This window comes from Elaeis guineensis, chromosome 1 (genome assembly GCF_000442705.2).
Source record: "Elaeis guineensis isolate ETL-2024a chromosome 1, EG11, whole genome shotgun sequence".
Taxonomy (NCBI): Eukaryota; Viridiplantae; Streptophyta; class Magnoliopsida; order Arecales; family Arecaceae; genus Elaeis; species Elaeis guineensis.
Window position 1 is genome coordinate 130546417 of NC_025993.2, and position 11517 is coordinate 130557933.

The following is an 11517-nucleotide window of genomic DNA, read 5'->3' on the forward strand; positions in this document are numbered from 1 at the left end:
GACGCCCAGCTCCAGTCACGTAAACACCTCCCTGAATCTTACGGCAACAGCTTATATTTGCTTCTTTCTTTTCCTTGAAGGAAACTATCCTAATCATCGATTTAAAATAGCTTAATTGATGGCCGAAAGTTATCTCTCGACCACCGTTTGCCTTTTCAAATTTCATATGGATGGCACTCAAAATTTCTAAATACCAATTTATATGTCTCTTGTCATTTCTCTGAAAAATTTATTCAATTTGATATTAACTACCAAGAGACGATGTAGTAATCTTCAAATGCCAGTTTTTTTTCCTTTTGTTTTTTATTTTTGTGTCAGTGAACGGTGGTTGATAACATTAACCATGGATCTCTTGGCCAACTCACCTCCTACTGAAACAATGAGGCATTTTTGAAAATGTCACTAGGCACTAATTGATCATGCTTATATTGGCCTCTTTCTCCTTCCCTGAAGGAGACTATCCTAATTATCTATTTAAAATAGCTAAATTGATTGCCCAAAGCTATTTCTCAACCATCAAATATTTTTTTTTTAAATTTCTTAAGTAGGATTTTGATGTATTGGTCAAAATTATTGCCATTAACCCAAGATATTTTGTGGTTCTTCCTTTTATTTAATGTATTTAAATAGATTGTTTAGGTGCAGTTCTAGAAAATGTCAACAAATGGGTGCATTAAGTTGAATAAACTGAATCTATTTAATGGATTTAAATAGAATGTCTAGTACAGTTCTATATTAATTGTCACCTGGTCCAACTGGTCAAATTTGTTTAGAGCAATATGTTTGACATACAATTCAAACCGGACCCTACCTAATTAAGACCTATAATGCTATATTAAGAAAGAATTTGTCTAGGTCTAAGAAATGGCCATGCTTGTTTTCATAAAAATTGAGGAGGTCCTTTAGCCAAATTGTCTGAAAAATTAGGCAAGATCATATCTTAACAAAATTATGCTAGCTTTTTTTATAACTAAGTTGGGAGTGCATTTAACAACTTACAGAGACAATATCTTCTCAAAATATCAAAAACTTATAAAGATTAAAAAAGAAAATGTTAGTTGTATGCTTGAAAGCCAATAAATATGACATCCTTTTGAGCAAGTTTATGTATTTTCATTTAATTAATAAAAGGATAAGTTTATATATATTCATGTTGTTTATGTCAATCTATATGAATATGTCCATAGAATTAATGTTAAGAAAATATATTCTTAAATAAGTTAAGAATATGAGATATATATTTCTTAGTACATGGTTCTTAAAATGCTTGTAGTCATAGGATTATTAAATGGACAATAATAATCTGATAAGACCATCACATGGTATGCGTGTTATAAAATTAGAGTGATGAATCTCATTCACTTATCTGAGATACGAATAAAACTATATAGGTGCTTGTTAAGGAACAAGTTCACTAAGCATGATCCGACTATACAATTATCACATAAAGTTTATTTGCTTATCAATGATATACTCTATTACTACAATTGTGTAGATAATCTTTAAACCTGAGGCACCATCATTATCTTGTGTATGGGTTATTATAGTTTCACTATGTAATAACCTCATGTTCTAGTTAAGGGATTTGAGAAATATATATGTTGGCTAAAGTAAGTCATGCATGGAGATATATGAGCATGCAATATGGGATCCATTACTCTTAAGTAAAGAGAGAGAATATCCTATACATCTAATGGACTTGACCTAAGGAATCTTTGGATAAAATAAAATGGTATTTGAAAGTAGTTCCAAGAGTAATCGTTATAGGTTATGATCAATTAGATTGGGCATATGATTGAATCAGTGGGTTTGACAAAATCTCACAATCGGAACATTTGTGTGATAGAAGAATTTGATTACATGATAATTGTAATAAAAAGATTCAATTTTATCTAATTCATCATTATTTAGATTGTCATGATATATTGCTAGATATCACTCATGGATAGCAGAAATCTTATGAATAATTATGAAACATTATTTATTAAGAGAGAACTAAAAGAAGTTTTAATTTGAGATAATTAGAAATAGTTCTAATTGAGACATTAAGGAGTTAATATTGTTTCTACTATCAAATGATAATGAACCTAATGGGTCACATATTATAGAGTCAATGTGGACCAAAGGTTAGTATTGGGTCATTAAGTCACTAAAATAGTTTAGTGGGCTTAATGATATTAATATGATTAGTATAGGCTTATTTAATTAAGTATGGGCTTAATTAATTAGTATAGGGCTTATTGGGCTTAAGGTCTAATCCAAGATGGACTATGTAGAAACTATGGCATCATTGAATATATTGTCTGTTTTACTCAATAAAAATGTTTTGATTGGACCCAATTCTCAAGATTGATTAAGAAATCTAAAAATTATTTTTAGATGCTAAAAGATACTTTATGTCCTTGATCAATCTGTACCAACCCTCTCTCCTAAGGCAAGTAAAATGAAAGATACATTTATGAGAAGTGGATATATGGATGACAAAGGGAAACTAAGATGTTACATGCTTGGTTCTATAACTAATGAGTTGCAAAAGCAACATGATCCAATATCGAAGCATCCGATATCTTACTTCACTTAAAGGAACTCTATGGGGAGCAAAGTAGGTACATGAGATTTGAAGTCACAAGTAAATTATTTAATATGAGAATATTTGAGGGTTCATCCATGAATAATCATATTCTTAGTATGATCATTAAGATTGAGGAACTAGAATATGTTGGTTCCAATATGGATATTGAAGTGAAAAAAATTTGATCTTGCAATCACTTCCCAACTCACTGAAGCCATTTATTATGAACTTCGACATGAACAAGTTCAACTCTACTCTATCCGAAATTGTTGTAAACATTTGTCACTTATGAAGCAATAATCAAAGAATAAAAGAAGAGTGTGATGGCTATTTAGAATGTTACTCCTAAGAAGCCAAATTCTCAAAAGCCTAGGAGTGGAGTGATCAAGGATAAGAAAGCCAATAAGGGAAAGTGTTTCTATTATGATAAAGATGCACATTGGAAGAGAAACTATAAGGAGTACCTCGAGAGCATAAAAGGTAAGCCCAAGAAAGTCAAGGACAAACCTTTTGAAGGTATGTCACCTATGTTCATTATTGAATCTAACATTATGGTTAGTTCTACTTCCAATTAGGTTTTAGATTTTGCCTATACCTCATATATAACTAATTCTATGAAGGATCTAAAGCACAGTAGAAGGTTAGAGGATGGTGAGGTGACTCTATGTGTGAAAAATGGAGCAACTGTTGCTACATTAGCCATGGCGACATATCATTTGAAGTTATCATCTAGTTATATTTTAATTTTGAAGAACTATCCTTATGTGCCAATCATTGTTAATAACTTAATTTCTATCCCTAAGCTAGTTATGGATGGTTTTAAGATTATTTTTGAAACAATTGAATGTTCTATTTATTTTGAAAATAAATTTTGTGGTGTTGGCATTTATATGGATCATCTCTATTTTATAAATATAGATGATAACTTAAATATGAATGAATATAATGTGAATGTCATTAAACCCAAAAGGCCTAGAGATAATATAAATGAGAAGTATATGTGGCACTTGAGATTAGATCATATAAATAAGGAAAGAATTAACAAGTTGGTTAAAGATGGGCTATTAAGCCCATTCACTTCAGAACTATACCCAACTTATGAATCTTGTCTTCAAGGAAAGATAACCAAGTTTCTCTTTATAGGACAAAGTAAAAGAGCCAATGATATACTTGCCCTAGTACATAGTGATGCATGTGACCATTTAAGCAAATGGCTAGAGGTGGTTTTAATTACTTCATTATATTCACCAATGATTACTTAAGGTGGGGTGCTGTGTACTTAATAAAATATAAATTTGAAGCTTTTAAAAAATTTAAGAATTTAAGAATGAAGTAGAAAATCAAATGGGAAAAGAATTAAAGCACTTCGATCCAATCGAGGTGGTGAATATCTTAGTGTTGAGTATTTGGATTATCTCAAAGATAATGGCATTGTTTCAAATGGATTCTTCTTTATATACCACAATGTAATGGAGTGTTAAAATGAAGAAACAATATCTTATTGGATATGGTGCATTCTATGATGAGCTTTACTGCCTACCTATCTCCTTTTGGGGATATACCTTATTGATCGCATGCTATTTGTTGAATAGAGTTCCTTTCAAATCCATACCTAAGACAGCTTATGAAGGATGGTATGGTAAACCATAAAGTCTTAAACATATTAGGATTTGGGGTTGCCTTAAGAAATAAAATATGGGTAAGTTGGAAGCAAGGTCCGATATGGTTAGATTTGTTAGATATCCTAAGAAAACAATGAGATATCACTTCTCTTGTCCTAAAGATCAAAAAGTCATAGTGGTTTGAAATGCAATCTTTCTTGAAACATAGTTGATTCAAGATGAAGGAGAATCAGAAAAAATAGATCGCAAAGAGGTATTCGATAAGGAATAAATTGACCCTAATGAGATGATGACCCCTGATCAAACTGAGTCTCAAAGTACACAACCCCTTCAAAGATCTAGTAGAGTATTTTGTCCTCCTAATAGATATAGATTTATACATAAGTGAGAAGTGGTATATTTTAAAATTTATTGTAGATATTTTTGATAATTTATGGTGCTAGCATCTTCTTAAAAATCCTAATTTCATAATTTATTGAATTTTCTTAAAAAATAAGTGATTTTGAAAAAAATATGAAATTAGATATATTTATAAAAAAATAGATGTTAATTTAATTGATCAATTTAAACACCAAAATGAAGAAAAATTTTAAAAATTTAATGCATATTTTTTCAATTTTTCAGGGAAAAATCGAAGTGAAAACAGAGCTAAAATATCCTAAAAAATAAAGAAAATAGTCTTTAGTGTACGGTGGACTGACCGTTTGGTCCATAGAGCCAGGGTGCGGTCCACAGAATTTTATGCATTCCACAGGCGTGGTTCACAGCAAGAGAAAGATCCTAGACGTGATCCAACGACTGAGATTCAATTCGACTTAGATCCAACGATTTCTGTTCATCATCGGTTTATAAGAGGACTCTTTTACGCGATCCGACGGTCCAGAACCGATCCATCAAGAGATCCAACGACTGAGGATGCTTCCAACTTTGAATAGGAGATCAGAAGCATTGATCGATGGCCCAGATCTCATCTGAAGTACGATCGAAAAGTCAGAATCGAATCCGACCCTGATAAGGAGTAAAAGGCTAATTTTTGGACAGATCTGAGTGGTCCAATTCAGATCCGACAGTCAGGAATATTTCTAAGGAATTAATATGATTTCTAAGAGTTTTAGAACTCCTTTTCCTATCAAAAAATTATAAAAAATTCATCTATAAATAGAGGGTCTGAGAATAAGCTTTGTGAGCAAAAAAATTGAGTAGAAAGTATAAAAAAAATAAAAAAAATAGCTTTAGAGATCCAAAAAAAAGGAGAAAAGTCGGTTCGCTCTACAGAGTACGACGAAAGACGGAGAGATCATCAACCATCTTTCCGATGAGGCTTGGCTGATCAACTTTAGATCCTTACTATAATTTTATTTTTATTTTATTTTATTATTTTTTTTAATTTTTTGTACTTAAATTTCAATTTCAATTAATATAAAATTTATTTTCTTGTACTTTAAATTTTATCTTTTAATTTTTTGCACGTAGATGCTTGGATCTAATTAGTAGATCTTAATATCAATTTATTTTTATACTTTTTAAATTTTTATTATTTATTTTTATTACAAGTAGATGCTAGGATCTAGTTAGTAGATCTTAGTACCCAATTTATTTTTCTCACTTTTAATTTTTATTTTTTAACTTAAATTATTTTCTTCAAAATTTTATTTTCTTTTTATAAAATCAAAGATTTCAAATCAAAATTCTGCCTTCTCTGTGGATTCGATCCGACTCATTACTTTCTACATATTTTTAATTTTTATTGAAGTCAGAATTTGATTGATAATCACGGTGTCCTAACGACAACATCGCGATCATATCAAATTTTTGGCACCATTGTCGGAGAAGGTACCAATTTTAATGTTTGATTTCTTTGATTTTCTTGTGACTATTGTTTACTAACTTTTTTTATCTTTTTGCAGAAAAAAATTCAAAAATTTTTTAAAAAAAGGGAGATAGAAAGCTTCTAAGTTGGTGAGATCATTCTTAACCCTAGCCTTAACTATTTTTTTTAGTATTAATTACTATATTTTTTTAATTAACCTAAAATTTATTCACATAAACCTAATAAAAATTGCATGACAAGAGTAGAAACTTAATTTTTAGGAGCATTCATTATTGTAGATTTATTTTTGGTGATCGCTGGAGACAAGGTAAGCTTTCAAGTTTTATTAGTTTCATGCATCTAATTTAGTTGTATAGAACTCCTTGTTTGAAATTGATTGTGCATATTCATCTCAAATCAATTTAAGGGCAACACCCATAACAAGATAAGGTGAAAATTTCATCACCCTCTCTTGGTCCAAAAACAACCAACCAGCATCCCACATTAACCCTAGCCTAACTAAAATCAAGTAGACATGGGCCCCTAGGATCAATTGAGTTCAGTTTGAGTATTGTGGTCAAGTCAAGTACAAAGTAAGTTTGGATTCACCCCTGAAACTAGTGTCTAAGGCTAGAGGTTACAAAGGCTCTACCTAAGTGGACTCATGGTTATTTAATTGATTCTGTTAATTTACCTGGCCAATTCAATTGGTGTCTTAGGCAAGCAATGGGAGGACCCCCACGACCTCACCTCTTACCTGACTAGTTGAAGGAAGTGAGAACAAACCCAATTCATATTTAGGCTAAGCCACTCTACATCAAACTGTTAGGTCTAACAAACCCGTAGGTGTCTAGATTTAACTATTTGCTAACTTGATCGTAATTAACACTTAACCACAACTAATTCTTCTCATCTTACATCTTTAGGTCTAAGACTTTTCTTAAGGATCTCACCTTTAGAACTTTTCTCTTTTTTTCTTTTCTCTTCTTTTTCTCTTCCTTCTTCTTAAGAAAAAAAAAATCTCAACAACACACATATTAGGGTTTGCACTAATACATACATGGTATAATTTTTTCTGACCTAGTTGAACTTAATCCTGAAATTGAATGATTGATCCATGCTAAACATGATAATCAAATGGTTAGAAATTCTAAGAACTACCTAGGTAGATGAAGAAATATTTTATTCCTTCCACCTATAACCCATCGATGTTTTCATCATTCTATGGGATCAAATATTCTGACTCTAGTTCTAAGGCCGATCTGAACCTAATAGTCCAAAGATTAGATAAAGTCGACCTTCTTGCCCAAAAATTTGATCAGTTTCTAGCATTAGGTCAACAATCTTCTGCACAATATATACCACCACCTAATTATCAGGATATTTGTTCTATCTGTGCTAGCTCAGCTCATCATGTTAGCGAATGTCCCATGATATTTCTACCTTTCATTCAAGAACAAGTTCAAGCTGCCCAAGGTTACTCCAAATCTATCAATGATTCATTCTCTAACACATATAATTTAGGCTGGAGGAACTATCCTAATTTTTCTTGGAGATCCCAACAGACTCAGGTTCAGACCCAAATTCTTTCTTTGCAAAATTTTCAGAGTAGGCCTCCATACCAGAATTATGCCTGCAATAGAGGTCAGCCCAGTCAATCTATCCAGCCACCATATCAAAATTAGCTACCATACCTACCTCCTCAACAGACTAATCTAGCTGATGATAGATTAAGCCAACTACAACAATTGATCATGACTAACAACAATCTATCACTAGGCTAGAAGCACAAATAAGATAATTAGCTGAGTCTACCATAAGGAGAGAACCAGATCAACTCCCAAGCCAACCAATACCAAATCCTAGGAACAACCCATCCACTCATCAACCACCTGGACCTAGTCATCAATCCAATATCCCATCTAAGAATCCTCAATTTGAAAATGCCAAAGCAATTACTGAACTTAGAAGTGATAGGATTCTTAAGAACCCATACCAAGATCAGGTGAGAGAAGCTAGTACTGATGCTAGCCCAAATAAAAATTAAAAAAAAAGATTAGTACCGAGGCTAACCCAATAGAAGAATCTGAGCCTGAAACTGATATTGAGAAGAGAGCGGATGAGTTATCCAAGATATATCCATCAAGAGTCTCATTTTCTTCAGCCTTAGAAAACAGTTCTTCCACTTTAGAATTACCATCTCTTTCAGAATTAAAATTATCTTTGATCACACCTGAGTACACATATTTAAAATCAAATGATACCCTTTCAGCACCTATTACTTCAAACTCAACTCCCAACCTAAAAACTCAATTCATGAGCATTTTAGAAGAACAAATAGGAGAAATTCTCAACAAATAAAGGTCTGTGAATGGGTTTATGAACTATTTTTCTAAAATTAAGAACAGGATGTGAACTATATTATGAAGATTAGTAATAAAATATTAAAATTTATTATAGACCATCTTCCTGAGATTGGTAATCCAAAATTATTAAAATTTATCAATTCAATATTTGACATGGGATAGGTAAGAGAATCAGCATGGTCTGGCTGAAGATGGTAAACTTAGTGCTTCTTGGGAGGCAACCCAATTTTTAATTTTATGCTTTTTGCTATCTTTTATATTTTGTTTAGGATAATCGAGTCTTGCTTTGTGTCTTTTGTAGGGATCTGAAAATAATCTTGGCTAAGTTGAGGGGAGAATCAGTTTTAAAAAGACTTATGGATCAGGTGATATCTCTCCTTTTCTTTCTCTTTGCATGCACCCTTCATTTTTTCTACTCCATTGAGGACAATATTGATTAAGTTGGGGGGGAGAATAAAATTTTTTTTAAGTCCTCAAGTAAGTTAGTATTTAGTATTTAAGCATCTGATTATACTTAAGAATCAAGTTAAACCAAGCATTTTTAAAAAAAATTGATGTACAGATCAGAGAGTTTGTGAGATATTGAGGGATCAAGTATTAAGAAAACTCAATAAAGAGTTAAGTTTAGAACTTAAATAGTTTTCTTTGAGCATTTTTAAATTTTTCTACCAGCATCAAAGAAGAGTTTACTTCTTATGGACTTGTGTAAAATAACTATACGTTTCTTCATATATTTAAAAAAAAAAAATTTAAGTGCTTCATGCTGAGTAACCAGACCTCTTTGTCTAAGCAAGCATTGAGTTTCACGTCAAAAGGTATGAAGGACAAAGAAGCTTTATTGTAAAGCTAGTTTTAACTCGTAGCCTATTTGATTCGAGCAAGTAGGTTCGAGGGATATTTTATACCTAGTGCCCTAAAGCCATCTGGTTTGGGAGTCATTGACTGAAAACTCGCTACATGGGTCAAACAGAAAGCTTAAGGGGTTAAGACACTCAATAGTAGTACAATATTTTAAAAAAAAATAATCTATAAATGAAGGATGGAAGTAACAATATACTTGTCCATGTGAAGGTGAATGATTTGGAGATAAAGGTAGGGATAATTTAAAAAAGTTCAAAAAAAATTTAATGTTCTTAGTTTAACTTTTATATTGACTAGTATTAATACCCCAATGACATACCTTATTTACGCTCTACTAAACATCAGTGGCCCTTTTGAAAATTGATAGGTGAAATTCAAAATTTTAAGTTAAATGGTATTTAATTCTAAATTCTTTCTTTACTCGAGGATGAGCAAAGTTCAAGTTGGAGAGTGTGATAAGTGGTATATTTTTACATTTATTGTAGGTATTTTTGATAATTTATGGTGCTAACATCTTTTTAAAAATCTTAATTTCATGAATTTATTGAATTTTCTTAAAAAATAAGTGATTTTGAAAAAAAATATGAAATTAGATATATTTATAAAAAAAATAGATGTTAATTTAATTAAGCAATTTAAATACCAAAATGGAGAGAAATTTTTAAAAAATTTAATGCATATTTTTTTTTCAATTTTTCAGATAAAAACGAAGTGAAAATGGAGCTAAAATATCCTAAAAAATAAAAAAAATAGCCTTCGATGTACGGTGGACCGGCCGCTCGATCCACAAAGCTAGGATGGTCGGTCCACCGAGCCAGGATGCAGTCCACAAAAAATTTTATGCGGTCCACAGGCGTAGTTCACAGCGAGAAAAAGATCCTGGGTGCAATCCAACGACTGAGATTCAATCCGATTTAGATCCAATGGTTTCTGTTCATTGTCGGTTTATAAGAGGACTCTTTTACATGATCCGACGGTTCAGAAGCGATCCATCAAGAGATCCAACAGCTGAGGACGCTCCCGACTTTGAATAGGAGATCAGAAGCACTGATCGATGGCTTAGATTTTATCTGAAGTGTGATCGAATGGTCAGAATCGAATCCGATCCTGATAAGGAGTAAAAAGCTGATTTTTGGGCAGATCTGAGCGGTCCAATCCAGATCCGATGGTCAGGAATATTCTTAAGGAGATTAATATGATTTCTAAGGGTTTTAGGACTCCTTTTCCTACCAAAAAATTATGAAAAATTCATCAATAAATAGAAGATCCGGAATAAGCTTTGTGAGTAAAAAATTAAGTAAAAATATAAAAAAAATAAAAAAATAAAATAGCTTTAGGGATCCAAAGAAAAGAAGGAGAAAAGTCGGTTCGCTTTATGAAATACGACGGAAGACGGAGAGGTCATCAACCATCTTCCTGACAAGGTTTGGCTGATCAACTTCAGATCTTTGTTATAGTTTTATTTTTATTTTATTTTATTATTATTTTTTAAATTTTTTATACTTAAATTTTAATTTTAATTAATACAAAATTTATTTTCTTACACTTTAAATTCTTGTCTTTTAATTTTTTGCACGTAGAGCTAGGATCTAATTAGTAGATCTTAGTATCAATTTATTTTTATGCTTTTTAAATTTTTATTATTTATTTTTATTGTAAGTAGATGCTAGGATCTAGTTAGTAGATCTTAGTACCTAATTTATTTTTCATACTTTTAATTTTTATTTTTCGACTTAAATTACTTTCTCCAAAATTTTATTTTCTTTTTGTAAAATCAAAGATTTCAAATCAAAATCCTGCCTTCTCTGTGGATTCGACCCGACTCACTACTTTCTACATATTTTTAATTTTTATTGAAGTCAAAATTTGATTGATAATCACGGTGTCCTAACGACAGCATCGCGATCGTATCAATAAGGATGTAGAGGAAGCATTTCTTTTAGGAGATAATGGTCATTTAAATGATTTTATTAGTTATCAAGAGGCGATGTCTGACATCGATTCGAGCAAATGGCAAGAAGCAATAAAATCCAAAATAGATTCTATATACTGTAACATACGGACTCTAGTTGCTCTAACTGGAGGTATAATATCGATAGGATGCAAATGGCTCTTCAAGAGAAAGATTGGAGCTAATAGAAAAGTAGAGACCTATAAAGCAAGGCTAATGGCCAAGGATTATGGTCAAAGACAAGGCATTGATCATGAGGAAACCTTTTCACCAATGATAATGCTTAAATTCATAGCAACTTGCTATTGCCATATATTATGACTATGAAATTTGGT